At 42.9% G+C, this 19,631-nt stretch overlaps 2 protein-coding genes across 2 annotated transcripts in view; one reads left to right on the top strand and one right to left on the bottom strand.

The window, feature by feature from the left end:
* ATG4C (autophagy related 4C cysteine peptidase) overlaps positions 1-3,815 on the top strand; it is a 296,099-nt gene extending 292,284 nt beyond the window's left edge. Inside the window, exons 14-15 of the transcript XR_014804818.1 lie at positions 414-2,906; positions 3,460-3,815. The gene's annotated coding sequence lies outside the window, so the exon portion shown is untranslated. The remainder of the gene's footprint in view (positions 1-413; positions 2,907-3,459) is intronic.
* The window catches only part of LOC110261216 (uncharacterized), a 236,979-nt gene continuing 218,068 nt past the window's right edge, over positions 721-19,631 (bottom strand). The window contains exon 11 of the mRNA XM_084965718.1: positions 721-4,053. The gene's annotated coding sequence lies outside the window, so the exon portion shown is untranslated. The remainder of the gene's footprint in view (positions 4,054-19,631) is intronic.

Raw genomic sequence — 19,631 nt, 5'->3', positions numbered from 1 at the left:
TTGATACGTTCCGGGGATTTCTCCGCAGCGGGGTGGACCGGGCGGGGGCCGTGCGCGCCCGGGGAGCGACCAGCGGCCCGCGGGTCCCGGGCTGGCACCGCGCACCCGGTGTCAGAGCGTAGTGGAGGCCACACCTGCACCTCATTTGCTTGCGAGCAGCGCCATGACCCGCCTGCTGATAGGGCGCCTTCCCTTTCATCCTCCGGATTATGACAAGTTATTAATTGCCACCATTAGCCGCAGCAGCCTGCCCGAGATCTCTGCTGCTCTCTGGAGGTGAGAAACTGCGCGTCTGGATGCGGAGAGATGAGGCGCCGAGCAGCGCGGGGCAAACGGAGCAACAATCTGCCCAAAAGGGATTGTGAGACGGTGAATAATTTATTAGAAAACATTTTTCTTTGTCCTTCCCACAGACCCACAAATCCTCCCCAAGCGCTCTTTACCAGCCTTGCAGATAATGTACTTACACATCTCAGAGCCTGCTAAATAGACTGAAGAGGCCATCGGGTTCACCCTCCACTCTGCGGCTGCCAGCACCGCGCAGACCCAGCGCACCGCCCCTGCCAAGGGCCTGCGGTGGAGGCCGGGTAACCAGAGTAGTTTGCAGAGGCAGGCAGGAGAAACCAGCGGATGGCTGCCCCGCCTCCTTCCTGGCTCCACGTACAACGGGCATACCCGCTCACATGCTTTATATTTGCACATAACCCCACAGTTTCATTCTTTGCCACGAATTATTTATTGAGTTTCTATTTTGATAGGGAGTTGCTCTGTCCTTGGAACCTTGTGGGCAAAGCTAAGGGTACACCATCTCCACAGCCGTCCATGCCTTCCACAGACAGAATTGTTAGCCTGTTCCACCAGGGATACAAAGAGGAAAGGGCTCAGGCCTTGCCTTCAGTCGTAGTCCCTGTTCTAGCCAGTGAAGCTCCTGCAGGCTGACATACTGGAGACTCTCCACTCGCCAGGTCTTCATGATAGGAGACATGGTCATTATCTTCTCGAAGCTTTTGCAGTGACACAGTTTGGAATCCAGCTGAGCACATCTGACATAGTATCTTCCAAGTCAAGGCATCTATGATGCCGAGATCCTCTTCCTCTTTAAAGTCCTAAGTCTCTTAAAAGGATGTTCTTTGACCTGTCTTTCTAGGGCCTTGGTTGCTTGATTCAGTCATTCAACAAACCTTTAGTAAGCACTCACTACATGCCATGCTTTGTGCTGGGCTCTGGGGACACAGCAGTGAATAGGTGTTTTCCCTGCCATCCTGGAGGACTGCTCAGATTCTGAAGAGACAGCATCAAACCTGCAAGTGTGAGATGGACATCTTAGCTGAGAATGAATCAAGCAAAGATGAGACAACAAGACCAGTTGCCTTCATTGTATGCATGTGAATGTGCTTTAATGACAAGCATAGCGAGGGTTCTAATCCCCCTGCAGTTACTGACAACCCCAGTCTCATGGGTAAACTGCATATCAAACCTAGGAGTATACACACACATACACAGACACGCATACAGTAGAAGAGTAACATGTCAAAAAGGCATATAATTCAGAACACCCATTAGTGCAGTTGTTTATTTGACCAGTAAATTTTGAATATGTACATGAGTCAGGTCCCATGGCTAGTACCAGGCTCCTCCCACTTACTAGTCCCTACTCTGTAGGGGCTCAGAGACCAGTATGGGAGACAATTTACTATGTAAAACCAAATTATAATTATCTCCTAACTGAGGGAGGTATCAAGTGTTCCAGAAGAAGACAAAACAACTAGTTAGGCTTGGGAAGGTACAAGAGGTTGTGTAGATCAGAAAGGGTTTCCCTAGGGCAGCAATATTCTAGTTGGGTCTTGAAAGATGAGTGGACCTCACAAGTGAAGAAAGAGTGCAAGGGAGAGGAAGATGGGCAAAGTGGCATGTGCTCAGGGGCTGGGCACTAAAGGAAGACTATTGGTTAGCTGGAATCATTCACTCATCTACCCACTCATTCAAGAAACAATGAGGCTTACCATGCTGTTAGAGACTGAACGTTTGTATCCCCCTAAAATTCATATGCTGAAGCCCTAAGCCCTGTGCAGCTTTATTTGGAGTTCGAAAGTAAGTAAGGTTAAATGAGATCATAAGGATGGGGCCCTGATCCAATAGGATTAGTATCCTTTAAGAAGAGATACCAGAGAGTTCTTTCTCCCCCATGTGCGTGGATCAAGGAAGGGCCATTGGAAGACAGAATGAGGAGACAGTCATCTGCAAACCAGGAAGAGAGTTCTCACCAGAAACCAACCATGCTGGCACCTTGATCTTACTTTTAGCTTCCAGAACTGTGAGAAAATTGATTTCTATTGTTTGTTTTGTTATCACAGCCCAAGCTGACCAAGGCATATGCTGCTAACACTGCACTAGACACTAAATAATCAAAGATAAATAAGACCCCTCACTGCCTTCAAAAGCTCAGGGCTGTGTGGGAAAGACCAACCAACAGACAAACAAAGGCCAAGGGAAACATGATGGTGGAATATGTGATCATCTGCTTGAAATAATCAAGATCTATTTTATTAACTGAACAATTTTATCTGGTTTTGGTTAAGCGTATTTGAGTATGATTGAGGGATTTTATTCTAGAGCCATTAATGCTATTTACCAATGTTTCAGTTTCCTCTCCTTCTAAGCAAATTCCCCATGCACTTGAAGCTAGCTGGGTTTATGTGATTTGCCTTAAAAAATGAATCCTGAGCAAAAGTGACAGGTGTCACTTACAGGCAAGGAATTTTTAAGAGCCAGTGAACGATTTCCTAAGTTTTCTTCTCCTACATACACAGCAACCATGAACATTCCAGGTGTGAGAGGCTCCATCAGTTCACGTCACTGCCTGAAGCCGTCAGGAGCAAAAGGCTTCTAAAGAACAGGCAGCAGGGGTAAGAAATGAATCTTTATTTATTTATTTATTTATTTTTATTGTTATGGCCACACTCCCAGTATAGGGAAGTTCCCGGGCCAGGGATTAAATCTGAGCCACAGCTGAGATCTATGCCAGAGCCACAGCAGTGCTGGATTCTTTAAACCGCTGGGCTGAGCAGGGGATCAAACCCAAGCTCCCGCAGCAACCTGAGCTGCTGCAGTCAGATTCTTAACCCAGAGGACCACAGTGGGACCTTCTGAAAAATGAACCTTTACTTTTGAACACTGAGCTTCAGAATTTATTTCTTATTGCAGCACAATCTAGCCTAATGTGACGAAGGAAGAAGAAATTATTCACCTTCTGACCCTGCTAGATTTTCTGGTGTATTGGTTTTGCCCCTTGTCACCCTAAGAGTGACCTATTGTAAAGGGGTCAAGAGACTGGACTTCCAGTTTCTGCTCTCTATGGTTGTCCCATTTGTCCACCATCAGGATAGAGAGTAAATACATTAATGGATTTCCTCACAAGCAATAAGAGGTGGGATTTTACTTGCTCATCTATCCTTTCAGTGTTACATCCTTCGCCTGCCATATAAGAACTGTTGGTAAAGAAGCCACCGTCTGAAGGTACATCTTTTAAAGACTCCACATGCAAAAGGATACAACTTTCTAGTCTTCCAGAAGATTTTGCTCTTTCATGTCCTCATCATGGGCCCAAAAGCAGAAGGCTCTGGAAACAAGTATCTGGTTCTAAATTGTAGCTCCACCAGTTATGAGCCATGTGGTCTTGGACAAATTATTTAATCTTTTTAAGCCTCCGTTCCCTCACCTGTAAAATGTGGATAATAATAGTACTTACCCCAATGGGATGTTTTATGAATTCAATGAGATAATGCACAGACAGCTCAATAAATAGTTGTCACTATTATTGTTGATGTTATTGTTTTTCCCCATCAGGAGAGACTTAAAACCTGATGTCCATAGTCCTTAAAGCCAGGACTATTCTTAGAGAGTTTACTTAAGGATCAGCGGGGAGGCCAGGGTTTGGAATAAACGATCTTCCAACTCGTGCCCCAGGTTTGTGAGCCTCCAGCAGCACAGAGCTTCTTAAAGGAGATGAAAATATCTCCTGGGAAAGGTTCTTCTCTGATGGGAGACGAGGACCTGGCAAGAGAGAACCCAAGTTACAGCTGGTGTGGATGCAGACTGGCTGTTTTCATGAGTTCTGGGAACTAGCTTGCTCACATGGCTTCTCTTTTGGATATTTAGCAGCTCACTTCAGAGAAAGATTATCTCCTTTTTGAAAGTAACCTGACCACCTGTCAAAACTGGACTTGAGAGAGGCATTGAGAGGCTAACCCTTGGCAGCCTGGCCAGGCTCACATTTGGGTAATTACACTGGCAGTGGCTGCTTTATTCAACATGAACTTGGCTTTCAGTCCTAACCGTCTTCTGAGACTCTGAGATGCGACTGAAAGAGCTTCTGGGATCTGCCCAAGACAGCCAAAGAGTAGGAAGGGTGACTGACATAGAAGCACTGTGATTGATGACCACTTATAATTATGGAAATTATTTTCTATTTGAGGAAAAGTGGCAACCAAGAAAAGAAAAATGCAAAGGGTACTAAACCTTCTGCTTTAATTCCCTTATGTCACTAATATAGAAGATTCTTTAACCTTGAGCTTTTAAAAAATAATTTGTTTGATGAACTTCTAATGGTGTTTACCAGGTGCTGGGCCAAGTGCTCTGATGTAATGATTCATAAGACCTTGACTTTCTCTCCAAGGAGCTCCCAGTCACGTAATCATTCAACAATCCACTTATTTGACACATTGCCTCACACCCATTATGTGGCAGGCATTGTGTTGTACTGGGTACACAATGGTGAAAAAAACACAGAAAGCTCTCTGTCTTCATGGAGCTTTGAGTTTAATGGCAAACTTGAAAAGCTAAGTCCCAAAAAGTGTAAAAATAATGAGTTGGTTTTAATGTCAGCACAGGAAAACAACTGGGAGCTCTAGCAAGCACATGTGGTGAGTATCAGGGAACACATAGAAACAAATAAATAGTGACAATGCCCTAGGAAAGGTACACAGACCATACCAAGGGCTTTCAGAGCAGGGCTATCAGTGTACTTGTCCACCCTGACTGCAGGCCTAATGGCACCTGGCAGGATGTGCACACAGGAGCCCAGGTGTGCAGGAATGAGCTAAACCAACACATCCATTATAGAAGTATTTTCTCAGAGTACAAACCATTAGGGATCTAAGACCCCATCTTAGTGAAAATTTCATTTTCTAGTGTTTGTGTAACTGTGTGCATATACAAGCGTCGTTTTACAGATCACTTATTCTACAGATATTAAACTGATAGCATGATACTTATCACTGAAGCAAGCAATTAACACATCTCGCCTCCTCCTGCAAGCTCTTTCTGACTGCTCTACGTCACCCCCTCCTGTGAATCTTCTGTGATGTTACTTTACATTCCAGAACCCCCATGTATGCTTTATTTATTTATTTATTTATGTCTTTTTAGGGCCATACCCACAGCATATGAAGGTTTCCAGGCTAGGGGTCGAATTGGAGCTGTAGCTGCTGGCCTACGCTACATCCACAGCAACGCGGGATCCGAGATGCACCTTCAACCTACACCACAGCTCACAGCAATGCTGGATCCTTAACCCACGGAGCAAGGCGAAGGATTGAACCTGCATCTTCATGGATTCTAATGGGGTTTACTAACTGCTGAGCCACAGTGGGGACTCCATGCATTTTTTATACTTTATATCACTGATTGATTTTGTTTTTCTCGTTGTCTAGACTGTGAACATCTTGAAGGCACTGTCTTGGTTGTCCCTATATAGCCAGGGTCTAGTTTCTTGGTTTGGCTTCCCCCAGCAGGAAACTCTAAGACAAGCATCCAAGCACAAGCTGTTTTTTTGTTTGTTTGTTTGTTTTGTTTTGTTTTGTTTTGTTTTAGAGTTTCACCTGCAGCATATGGAAGTTCTCAGGCTAGGGGTCAAATCACAGCTACAGCTACCGGCCTACACCATAGCTGCAGCAATGTCAGATCCGAGCTGCAACTGCAACCTACACTGTAGCTCACAGCAACGCTGGATCCTTAACCCACTAAGTGAAGCCAGGGATCGAACCCAAGTCTTCATGGATACTAGTTGGGTTTTTAACCCACTGAGCCACATGGGAACTCCCCAAATCAAGGGCAAGTCGTTTATTTGAGAAATGGTCCCAGATAACACTTGGAGGGGATTGGGGAGGGGAAACCGCAGAGGGAAAGAAGCTAATAGGAAGAGAGTTATCAAGCAAGTTACCAGTCTCTCTGGAGGACTTGGGAGACAGGGTAGAACATACCCAGGCTTGTCTCACTAAGGGACTGGGAGGTGGGGCATTAATCCACCAACGCCCCATTCGTTGTTGATTGAGGGCTGCTCCCAGGGGCACGAACTTGCCAGCATTCTGGCTTGTTCTCCTCACAAATCCAGCCTACTCCTGGGACCTGAAAAAGCCCCTAGATGGAGTCACAGGTGCTTGCTGTCCTCCACCTTCAGACCATGGAGGTGGGTGCAAACGATATGACTGGGGAGCCAACAGCATCTCCTGGACTAGCTCCATGCCTGGCACCCAGGGGCGGCTCAGTAGGATTTGGTGCTCAGCAAAACAAAACAGCCAAGCAGCATACATTTCCAAGAAATACAACTTAGTATGGGCTCCACGGCAAAGCCTGTGTTATGGACATGGCATCAAGCAAGCAGTGAAGTGTTAGGTCTGGAGGCAGCCTAAGCACATTTGCGAGGAATGCTTGTTTCTGCGGCAATCACGACGAGGATTGCTGGCAAGAGCAGTGTTATTTTAGCCCTTCCTCTCTCCTTTGCCCAGACCCCATGTAAAAGAAAAAAAAAAAATCTCCTGTTAGTGCAGGGATTCCATCTGTGTTTTCTCACCTGCAGGTGTTAGGGGCTCAATTCTCAGTGTTTGCTAATATGTTGTTACTCTCTGAAAGGATGTGAATTAAAGCAGATGCTACGTATGAATGATGCTTGGTAGTAATCCCTCCACCTAGTTTGTTAACCTACACAGTCACAGTCTGATGAGACCTCTTCATTTGATCTTCCAGAGGGAGGACCACCAACCTCCTTGGAACCCTCTCGTATTTCCAGAAGTCCCTCTGGTTGCCCTTCCTATTTCAAAGGGACACTGACGATAAGGGTCCAGGACGTCACCAGAACTGGAGCTTCTTGTGGCAGAGTTTACATAAATAATCCCAGTCAAGGCCTAAACCAATAAAAAATTAATATACCCTGTAATTTCAAGAGGTATGACTCCAGGAAAATAACACAGTAATTCCCACATGCGCCAATGTATTCATTCCTAAGACTAATCTTGGGGCATTATAATGTAGCGGATAATGGTACAGTTTCTGGCACCAGACTGTATAGTTTCTGCACCTCCCATTCTCATCTGTAAAATGGGGATAAATATAGTTCCTATCTCACAGGGTTGTAATGAGGATTAAAGGAGTTAATACCTGTAAGGCTCTTAGAATAACGCTTAGCGCTTTGAATAATTCCCAGCACTATACTAGACACTGAGTGACCATGGAATTATCCATCCATTCATTTATCCAACAAAGATTTATTGAGCACCAACTCAGTGCCAGTCACTGTGCCAGGTGTGAAAAGACCACAGTGAACAAAATAAATCTGGTCCCAGCCCTTAGAGAATTGAAAGTTATACTTGGGAGAACAGATGGTGACAATGGACAAAGACCCCAGATACCAGGGTAAGGGTCAGGGCAGCTTCCTGGAAATGAGGACGCTGCTAGAACCTGGGGACTGGCAGTAGCCAGGCAAAGAGTGTTCCAAGTGGGCGTGGCATGCACCACGCTCTGGAAGTGAAAGATGGCCAACAGAGATGGAGTGGTTCACCATGGCTGTGACATGGAGGAGAGGGATGCTGAGTGGGAGCCTTGGGAGGAAGGCCAGGAGGTCGGTCATGAAGGGCCTATTAGCATGGTTAATACGCTGCTCTCCGTCCCTGGAACATCGGGTGGGAAACAGGAAGTAACCACATCAAGTTTACCACTCTTTTGGCACTTCTCCCACAAGGCCTTACATTTTTTGTTTTGTTTTGTCTTTTCCAGGGCTGCACCTGTGGCATATGGAGGTTCCCAGGCTAGGGGTCGAATCGGAGCTGTCAATGCCAGCCTACGCCAGAGCCACAGCATGTGGGATCCGAGCCGTGTCTGCAACCTACACCACAGCTCATGGCAACACCAGATCCTTAACCCACTGAGCAAGGCCAGGGATCGAACCCGCAACCTTGTGGTTCCTAGTCGGATTCGTTAACCACTGAGCCACGATGGGAACTCCAGGCCTTACATTGTTATTTTTTTCACACAGACTTTCACCCCATCACATTGTGAATTCCTTGAAGACAAGAACCATGGGTCTTATATTTCTCTGAATCCGCCCTCGTCACCGCCAACTTTCTTGGTAATTAGGTCTCCCAACCAGCCATCTCTCAGTGCCTCTTACATAGTCTCGATTCCAGTGCTTTTCTATTTGATCTGAGGAGTAGGTCACCATCCCCTGCTAAGGACCCCAGCAACCTGCCCTGCTCTTGTCAGACCTTCCGACCACCTGAACCAGAGGCTTCCCTCCACGCCCTGCCCTGAGGTTACGACCAAACTTCCCAAAGCTCTTTACCTGGGACACCTCCTAATTTCGCATCAGTATTCCCTGCAGCACTTTCGTTATCACTCCCCAGAAGTTCTACCCCAAGGCGAATAGCTTGTTTAAACCAACTATTGTAATTTTTCACTCTCTAGATATGGTGCCGTGAGTAGCTATGGCTTTGGAGTCACACACACCTGAGGCTGAACCCCACCTCCTAGCTATGAGGTCTTCAGCAAGTTACTTCGTCTTTCTGGGCTCCAATTTTCCCATCTGTAAAATGGGGCTAGGAATATTTACCTGCAGGGTCACTGGGAGGGTTAAATAACAGTTATGTAACTAAGATGCTCCTTAAATGGCAATACTTGTGTCCCTGACAATAGAAACATAGCGTACAGTTTCCAAGGTTTAAGCATTCCATGTCTGCACTTTCCTCTGTGGGCACTGTTTCAGCTCCCAGAAATCTTGTAAAATAGTCAATCAGGGTCAATGCAAGAAAATTTCTTAGCACAGAACTCCCTTTTCAAGATCTGTCCTGTAAAAGTCAGCCATTCTTATTCTCAGCTGCTCAGACATTTTCAAACTTACCCATACATGGTAAGTCCAGACTAAGAAACAAATGGGCAGTGATCACTGCAAGAGGGCAAGCAATTCTGAAGCTGTTTTTCTCTAGAGTAGCATGTGTATGGCATCCAGAACAATGAGCGCCTGATCTCCAGGCCAAACTTCCAAGACGCTAATGAATGATACACCCTCAGAGCTCTGCTCGCGTCACTGGTGGAAACAGCAGCAGCCGTCCAACCCCTTGGATGGAAACACAGCCTTATAATTAGTCTGAGTATGTGGTTCATTATCATGCGTGTGCAGGTGAGAGAAAAGAAGTGAGAAGCGAAGAAACAAATTGAGAAGTGTACACTAAGAAAGGAAGAGAGAGGGGAACCTCTTAAAACTCATGGATGTAATTACAAAATCCTCTTAGCTGCAACTGTGGGAAAGTCAAACTGATTGCAAAGGGACTTAATCACTGTAACTACGGGCCACGGGGCCACCTTGGGGAGAACTGTGAAGGCACCGTGTTGGTTTCTCGGCCCCTTTTCCAACTGTCTGTCTGTCTGTTTGTCTCTCTCATTTCTGGGTTCTCAGTACCTGGGCACCTAAGGGTGAGGATGGGAAGGAAAACATGAAAGAAGTCGGGGGGGGGGGGGAGTCTAGGGGGGAGGGGGGAAGCACAGAGTGGGGGGTAATAGATCAGGGGGCACCCACTATGGTGTGTGCCCAGCCGCTTCCCAGTCCTGCTGTGGTGTCAGGAACACATGCAATGACAGTAGACAGACCTGTTCAGGGTCCACCCTGATCTGACCCAAATGGCCTTGGTTCTTTATACCTAAAAGTAACATCAAAGTGACTGGGAGCAAGTAAGATAACGGGTGTGAAGCCCTTAGCATGCAAATGAAACGCTCAATAGTCTCTTCACATGATTTCATTCTCCTCGGTAACAGAGGGAAGTGGGGCTCTTAGCCCCACTTACAGTGACGGGTGGGGACATTAAGGGGACAGTGAGGTCCATGAAGGTAAAGGCCACGCCAGCCTTGGTCACTGCTGCACCAAACACACAGGCAGTTAGGCCCATGGACAACTTCCCCAAACACCTGCACTTGAGGAGGAATTCAAATTCAATGGCTGATGCAAGGCCAATGTCCTGCCCAGTGCCAGCTTCCTGTCCCCAAGCCAACCTTTGTCTTTGTGGACAGATGTCGAATAGGAGTTAAAGAACCACGCATTCAGAGTTCAAGTCCCAAGTTACAGAACTGCTTTGTGAGTCAACTGGCGATCTATTTCTTGTATTCTCTCTTATACCCCTTCCACCCCACTGCCCCCACGACATGGAGTCCCTTAGTTTTTTTGTGTTTGTTTGTCTGTTTTTTGTTTTGTTATTGACATCCTAGAGCATCTCAAAAGGAACCACGGGAAAAGGTCAGGCCAAAGCCTCAAAGAAAAACCCCATCCTTGAAGGCAACATACGGGTGACACAAAAAACCTCAGGGTCAGGGTTCGGATGGTGTATCTGCGGTTTGTTTTATTAGATGCGAACAGAAATAATAAAAGCAAAGAGATATGGGAGGGAGCTAAAAACCACTGAGCAACCCATTATACACTCACTGTGCTTGGTATTTTATATGTGGTATCTCTTTTTAGCCTCATAAAATCCTGGAAGGAAAATTCCCGTTTTACAGATAAGGAAATGGAGGGTCAGAAAGGTTAAGAACCTTAGTCAGTGTAACCTGTCAGGTTAAATGGGAAAACAAGGCTCATTGCCATGTTGGTTTGGCTCCAAAGACCACGTTCTTTCCACAGATAAGTACCATCTGCCTCTTTTTAAGGTAAAAGAGGAATTCCTGTCGTGGCGCAGTGGAAATGAATCCAACTGGGAACCATGAGGTTGCAGGGTCGATCCCGTGCCTTGCTTAGTGGGTTAAGGATCCGGCGATGCCATGAGCTGTGGTGTGGATCACAGACGCGGCTCGGATCCCGGGTTGCTGTGACTGCAGGCCTGGCGGCTGCAGCTCTAGAGACCCCTAGCCCAGGAACCTCCATATGCCACGGGTGTGGCCCTAAAAGGATGAAAGACAGAAAAAAAAGGTAAAAGAAAAATAAATTTGTCAGGCTGTTAAGTTTATCAGACAGTTTCCAAGTAAAGTACGTCAGTCAGCGAGAGACAAATATCATATCATATCACTTATATATGGACTCTAAATAAATGATACAAATGAACTTATTTATAAAACAAAACTAGACTCACAGACATAGGACACAAACTTATGGCCATCAAGGGGGATGGGGGCTGAGGGGGTGGGAGGAGATAAATTAGAAGTTTGGGATTAACAGATACGCACTACTATGTATAAAATAGATAAACAACAAGGACCTACTGTATAGCACAGGGAACTATATCTTGTAATAAAATATAATGGAAAAGAATCTGAAAGAATATATATATTTAGGTATATATCTGAGTCACTTTGTTGTACACCTGAAACTAACACAACATTGTAAATCAACTATACTTCAACTTAAAAAAAGTTTCATCTTCTCCCACCTGTCCACTGATAAGTGATCTCTTTGTTTAGAAAGAACACTCATGTCTCTGTTCTGCTCTCAAGATTGTCCCTTTTTTAAAATACTATACGCTGATTAATTGATCATTGTAATGTGGAGCCTGCAGGTCCTAGAATTTGATCCTATAGTCAGGCTACAAGTTTATGACTATTTTAAAAAATAATGATGTGTACTCAATGTGAGTTTTTGAAGGAAATAAGCATGTTTTTATATTTTAAAATATATTATTGATTCCTATAACACAAGAGAGAAGTAGGTGACAAGTCAGAGTGCTGGTTTAAAGATTGAACCCTGTAAAGTTTACAGGCAATCTACACTGGAGCTAAATCTAACAGCCATGACACAAAAATAGCGCAATCACTTTACAGGGGTTTTCCAGGCACCTCTGGAATTCAAGTGTCCAAGTTCAGCCCATGTAATAAAAGAGAGTTTATGATGGTTTTTCAATAGAGGTGGAAGATGGAGAAAAGAACACTTGTATTCCTGAGCATCCTAAAACCAAAAGCCCCATGAGGAAAGTTTACTAGGTGTGAAACGTTTGTTTTAAAGAGAAAGGACGCTAAACCATAAAGGGAGCAAAATCTGTCATTAACCCAGGCAGGCCTAGAAATAGTACTCATTCATTCATTCATTCAGTTATTCATTCTTGCAACAAAACTTGATTGAACACCTACTGCAGTGGTAAACAAATGCCCAGCACAAGAGGTACAAAGCTAGACATGCTTCCTGCCCTCAAGAAAATCTTATCATCTGAGGGGTGAGACAAAGATGTGAACAGTGATTATGACACAAATGCAATATTTAAGATTTTATGATAAGAGCAAAAATAGCTAATGTTTGTTGGATGTTGGAAATGATGTATTTAGTTGTCAGCATTTTTTCTGTTATTAACCCATTTATTCTTCACAAGAGTCCTGTGAAGTGAGTATTGGTTGTTTATTTATTTTTTTTTTGACCATGTCCCTGGTATGTGCAAGTTCTCAGGCCAGGGACTGAACCCGTGCCACAGCTGTGACCCAAGCCACAGTAGTGACAACATCAGATCCTTAACCCACTGAGCTACCAGGGAATTCCATGAGTACTGTTGTTATTAATGCCATTTTACCCTTGCTGATCAACACCCTGGACTTCTTTCAAGTAGAAAGAACCATGAAAGCATATTCAAGGGATCTGCTTGGGGATAGAGGATTTGCATGTGACCTCTATCTTAAAGAAGCACCAGGAGTTTCCTGGACAGAGAAGTGGAACAGAGGAGTACATTCTTAACACAGGGAACAGTATGTCTGAGTTAGGAAGGTGCTGGTAAGCTTAGTGCCTCTGGGGAATGGAGAGCAGTTCTGTGGTTGAATGTAAGGCTCAGGATGCTCGGAAGAATGAGATGACACAGATTGTGAGGGTTTTATGAATCATGGAAGGGAGTTTGAGCAGTAAGGAACCCAATGAGGATTTTCAGGATAACTTTGCAGCTAACTTTGGCAGAGAGTATTTTACAGGGGAGAAGATATGAAGTATGGAAATTAGTTAGGAGGCTAAACTAATAATCCAGATGAGAAATGGTGGCCTGAATGAGGCCAGTGATTAGCAGGTTGACCAGCAGGGGCTTTGAAAGATTTATGAATAATGCATTTACATTTCTGCAATTATATTTCTATTTATGGCAATTATAATAGGAATTACCAAGATACCAGTCCTTGGGTTGGAAAGCTCTAAAAAATTGTGAAACAACTTTTTCGGTGAATCTGCGCTCATCCATTCATTTTTTACCTAAAAAATACGAGGAGATATTTTTAAAGGGCTTTGTACAGTACCTGGTGCAGAGTAGATGCTCAAAATTATAGACACACACACACCACACACACACACACACACACACACACACACACACACAATATCAAAATGGTCTAATAATTTGGGGGAAAACCCAAACCTCAAAGCTATAACCCATTTATTTAATTCAACACAGTTTTCACTAATCTATAACACCTTAAATTGTAGAGTAAGAGTCTGTTGTGTTCAGATTTAAGGAAAAGGGGAGTCTTTTCTTGGCACAAGACATTACAATTCACTCTCTCATTGTATTTAATAAATTGCCTCTGCCATCCTCTTTTATTTATGGTGAAACTGGACAACAGAGAACTCAAGCTACCTGCTCAAAGCCACACGGCAAGACGATGTAGGAAACACCACACATCAAGATCATGTGAAATATTTATATAACCATGGTGTGTCCCCCTCCAACGCCGCTTCTCCTTCCGCTTTAAGAGAAAGTTAGGAAACTATGGGGTGAGAGGCAAAGAAAATTCTGCATAAAAGAAAACATTTTAAAAAATACAAATGTGGCTTAATTTAATTTCCAATACATGTCTCCACCTTCGGCTTTGAAAAAAAAGGTTAAAATGCAATTCTCCAAAACGAAGTTATTCGATAGAGGAATATTAACCTCCTCGCCCCTTGTACTTTGCCTCATTTTATCTCCTTTTCATTTTTGTTTGTGGGTCTATTCATTTTGGTGAGGCCAGGCACGTTGCTAGGTAACGGGCCCATCGCGGGCTAGCATGTTAGTTTGTCTGGCTGGCCCGGGTGGCAGACTTCCCTAGCGCTAGCTGCCGGCAATGCAGTCTCTTACAAAAAGCATTTATCACCGAGCAGGCACCGTAATGGCCACTCAGTGGAGGGGAAATTGAGCTGACCCGAAGGCCAAAGCTGTTAGGGAGACTGGTGGGAAGGGTAAGAGGGTCACAACACCCTTTTCCCACCCACTTAGTGGGCAGTAAGCGCTAGCACAGCCCAGCCACTGTTTTCACTAACATATCCTCAGGCTTTGCACCTGAAATAAATGTTTGCTTGACATTAACGATAAAAAAAAAAAAAAAAAAAGAGGCTACAAAATAAAATCGGTGTGCTCCAAGAACAATGAGCTGTGTGATTTAAAGTTAGCCAAAGTTGCCTCAAGATTTGATTTTTGGCCCTTAGGCTGGAGGGGAGATTTGCAGAGACAACAGCGTGGTTGCAAATAATTAGTGTCGTCTGATAGTGGTCATAGAAACATTTCTTAACCGAGCATCTTGAAAAGAGAAGAATGGAAAGAGCTGTGCTTTTTTAGGTTTCTCCCCTCACCCTATAAATGGCACTAGTTTTACATATCAAATGCTGGCCAGCACCAAATTTGTATTATTTTCAAATTTCTGTTGAATTATGTAATGACCATTTCATTCTATATTTATGCTTAGCATGAAATAAAGTTTAAAATGAAACAATAATTTTTTGATGTGTTTAAATATCCTTTTTCAATGTCGAGTGACAACACATATTTAGATTGATGCTTTCCTAGACAATGTCGTAGACTTTTCTGGAAACATCCAGATTTCCAGGCCTTTTTTTTTTTTTTTTTTCAGAATTATTTTTGTGAATAAGTACAGAACAAAGAACCCTGGCATTACAAAAGTAAGAATATATGAGTAGGGCATAAAAGAATAAAAATCATTATAAACAGTATTAAGGCTACACACAAATATATTTGTTATTAGCAATGTAGGAATCTTGGCAAGGTTCATTTATGGAAGCAAACAGAAATTTTTTCCCAATACCTTTCGTCTTTCTCCATCACCTATAGGCTGCATCATTTATATTTGAGCTTGAAAATTACATGCCATATTATATAACGTGATTTTAAATGTTCTTGCCTGGAAAAGTAAGCACTAAATATTATCTAGAATTGCATTTTTAATTATCTTTATTAAACAATATGTAGTCTCAATGAATATTGAGTAAAGAATTCTTTCCTTGGGTGCCAACTCTTATCTTTCAAAGGAGGAACATGTAACCCCCTATCAGAAGTCCTCACTCTAAATTGTATTAGCTGTGTGATGCTGGCCAAATGGCTTTCTTTCTCTGAGTCCTAGTTTCCCTCCTGGAGAAGAGGGGAAGGTAAGATCTGCCCCACTACCTCCCTGAGTGATCAAGAGGATCAGAAGAGATGTGAGCTGTACAATATCACACAGACATGGGACAACAACTTCATGACCATGAAAAATAAAACTGTTCGGAGCAACAGAAAGGACTAGAGGTTAGGTTGTCAACAGCACTCAAAAATTCTCTCATTTTGGATAGAATTAGGCTTCTTGCCTTTGTGAGATGCCAAAGTTACAAGCCCAATAGAGCTGCTGTGTTCCTTTTGACCAATTAGTTTCATTTTATACATAGACAAAAGGGACTGGCACAGCTTTTCTTCGGAAATGGAACAGAATCGAGAGCCCAAGAAGGCCCTTTTCCCTCATTCTGGCTCCACTGCTTTCAAACAACAATATTTAACCAACAAAAGAAGAGACCAAGTCAATCTCAGTTTTAGTGATTCCCTTGAAAGTCATCAAATAAAAATGTGAACTTTAAAATTGATCAGGATTAATTTCACTGACACTGTATCATAACATATATCTCTTCAGAGACTCATTTGTTGGGCTGCAGATGCAAAGAAAGTGAGGAAAGAAATAAATCAGAATACAATAAGGCAATTAGACTTTTGCCATTGATAGAATACTAAAAATGTCTGATTTATCAAAGCATTAACGAACAGAAGTAAACACAAGACTTATATTTTCTTACAAAATACCTAGAGAGGAAGATTAAAATAATAACCAAGACCATGTGTATCAATAAATTTAATTTATAAATATCACTCCATTGCCAAAAGATGCTCTTGCATTTGCTCATTTGAAGAGTGCAACAGCAAAAGATGATTTATCAACCTGAGTGCCATTCGGATGTGTAACTGCTGTTCTCATCTCCACGGACATTTTCTTGCCCAGATGAGGGAGTTCTAGTGAATCTGAAGTACAGCTTCATGCATAAAGTTATTTAATCTTTTCTAGCAGTCATTATCTTCAATCTCAAATTAAGCAAATATATTTATACAGTTTTTCTTCATCATGGTCTCAATCCCATTGTGATTGAGAAGAATGGCACAACAACAATAGCTAGTTGTGCCAAGCATTATCCCAAGGGCTTATGTACATTATTTCATTTAATGCTGACAACAGCTCTATAAAGTAGATATTATTATTACCCCCACTTACAGATAAGAAAAGTGAGTCTGACAGAGGTATGGCAGCTTGCTTTTGATAAATGCTGTGTCAAGATTTAAACCCAGGCTTGTCCAACACCAAAATATGTGATCATAATCACTATGATATTATGACTTCTAAACATGTACTCGAAAGTCTTGGGCATCAAATTTTTTTCAATGGAAAATAGTAGGGAGGTTCCTCAGAAAACTACAGATAGAGTTACCATATGATCCAGCAATCCCACTCCTGGGCATATATCCAGACAAAACTATAATTCAAAAAGATACATGCACCCTTATGTTCACAGCAGCACTATGCATGATAGCCAAGCCAGGGAAACAACTGAAATGTCCATCAACAGATGACTGGATTAAGAAGATATGGTAAGTATATACAATGGAATATTACTCGGCCATAAAAAAGAATGAAATAATGCCATTTGCAGTAACATGGATGCAACTAGAGATTCTCATACTAAGTGAAGTAAGACAGAAAGACAAATACCATATGATATCACTTATATGTGTAATCTAAAATATGACATAAATGAATCTATCTACAAAAGAGAAACAGACTCACCGACATAGAGAACAGACTTGTGGTTGCCAAGGAGGACAGGGTCAGGGGAGGAGTGAAAGGAGAGGTCGGGGTTAGCAGATGTAAGCTATTATATATAGAATGGATAAATAACAAGGTCCTACAGTGTAGAATAAGGAACTATAATCAATGTCCTATGATAAACCATAATGGAAAAGAATATTTTAGGAGTTCCTGTTGTGGCTCAGTGGTTAACAAAACCAACTAGCATCCATGAGGACACGGGTTTGATCCCTGGCCTCACTCAGTGGGTTAACGATCCAGAGTTGCTGTGAGCTGTGGTGTAGGTCGCAGATGCGGCTTAGATCCCACTGTTGACGTGGCATAGGCTGGTGGCTACAGCTCAGACTGGACCCCTAGCCTGGGAATCTCCATATGCCTTGGGTGCGGCCTCAAAAAGACAAAAAAAAAAAAAGAATATTTTAAACAATACTGTATATATATGTATTTTATTTCATTTCATTTCATTTCATTTCTAAGGTCACACCTGAAGCATGTGGAAGTTCCCAGGCCAGGGGTCTAATGGGAGCTGCAGCTGCCGGCCTATGCCAGAACCAGAGCAACACAGCATCTGAGCCCCATCTGTGACCTACACCACAGCTCACAACAATGCCGGATCCTTAACCCACTGATTGGGGCCAGGGATCAAACCTGCATCCTCACCAATTCTAGTCGTTTCGTTACCACTGAACCATGACAGGAACTCCATGAGTGTGTATATATACTTCACTGTACAGCAGAAATTAACACAATATTGTAAATCAGCTCTGCTTTAATCCAAAAATTAAAAAAAAAAAACAAATTTCTTTCAAGACATACTGTGATACTAACTACAGGAGCTGTAATTTAAATTGGCTAATACATAAAAGTTAAATTTTAATGAAAGAATTTTAGTGGTGAAAGAACCTCAGGAGTCACTGAAACTCAACCTCCATTTCTCAGAGGAAGAAACTGGAGTGAGACAGAACATGATTTACTGAGAAGCCCACGTAAGGTTTATTATATGGACCTAGGATTGCGTTGTTGTTCCACCAAGTAAGTCATCATACATTTGCCTCAAACAGCTAGTCTATTTAAAGTATTGTTCAATACACAACATTTCTACCTACACAAAAATGTCAGGGAGACATATCTGCTGCAAGATGGGGTAGCGCTGGCCTAAAAGTCACAGGAAATTAACCTATTTTACGCCACGCTGGCCTCTCTCGTGCAGCCCTATGCCAGGCACTGGGACGCAGAGGCGGAGTTCACACGGTACCAAAGACCAGACAAATTCTTATGCGTTTTAAGTAATTTGAAACTTAATTTTGAAGACCTAGAGAAAGCCTGAGATTAATCTAAATAATTTATATGAACGCTAAAAGAGATGCTACTCCCTGAATGTGGCAAAGTTCATCCTCGCGGCCAAAAGGGTAACTGAGTCTGAGGCCACCATCCTCTTGGAGGTGGGGATGGAAGCACAACTACTTTGGCCAAATAACCCTTCCAAAAAGCAGTCACCCTGAGGAAAGGCTGAACTGCCCTATGATCCTGTGCCCCATCAATTAAGCAAAATTCCCTATGAGCCTTTCCGAATCAGATCAGGCAGACCTCCGCAAATGAGGGAACCATGTTATTATATAACAAGAGACTCAAAGAATAGAAAGTAAGATAATTCAACAGACCTAGACGAACTCCTTATTCTATGTATACCCTCAACTAGTTCGATCTCCTGGTGAGCAGATTCAGAGACTTTCAATGATTTTTCCCAAACTCACACAGCTTGAAATGGGCAGAATTAATACTTCAACCAAGATTATAGTTGATTACAATGTTATGTTAATTTCTGCTGTACAGCAAAGTGATTCAGTTATACATCTACATATATACATCCTTTTAAAATATTCTCTTCCATTCTGGTTTATCCTAGGACACTGAGTGTAGTTCTCTGTGCTGTACAGTAGGAGCTTGTTGTTTATCCTCTCTGTGTATAACAGCTAATTAGACACAAGCTCTCCCGACCTCACAGTTCCATGCTTCTTCCGCTGCCCCAGATGGCTTGGACGAACAGCAATGCACAGTATACATACGAGAAAGACGGAATAGGAGTTAAAATGAGTACATCCACTGGATAATGTGTGTATACCAAGATGGAAGAAAATTCACAGCACAATTTCAGGCAGAGCTTGACAACGAAGCTGCACACTTATAACTTCAAAGTTATTTTGAACATGTCCACAAAAATATTTTTGTAGGATCCACATAATGAGACATACCGTCATCAGCATGCCATT

Source organism: Sus scrofa, chromosome 6, assembly GCF_054392235.1.
Source record: "Sus scrofa isolate SSC_HxYL_T2T_F1_AM1 chromosome 6, Sscrofa_HxYL_maternal_Yorkshire_Landrace_v2.0, whole genome shotgun sequence".
In the NCBI taxonomy this organism is placed as follows: Eukaryota; Metazoa; Chordata; class Mammalia; order Artiodactyla; family Suidae; genus Sus; species Sus scrofa.
This window is presented reverse-complemented; position numbering and strand designations above follow the sequence as displayed.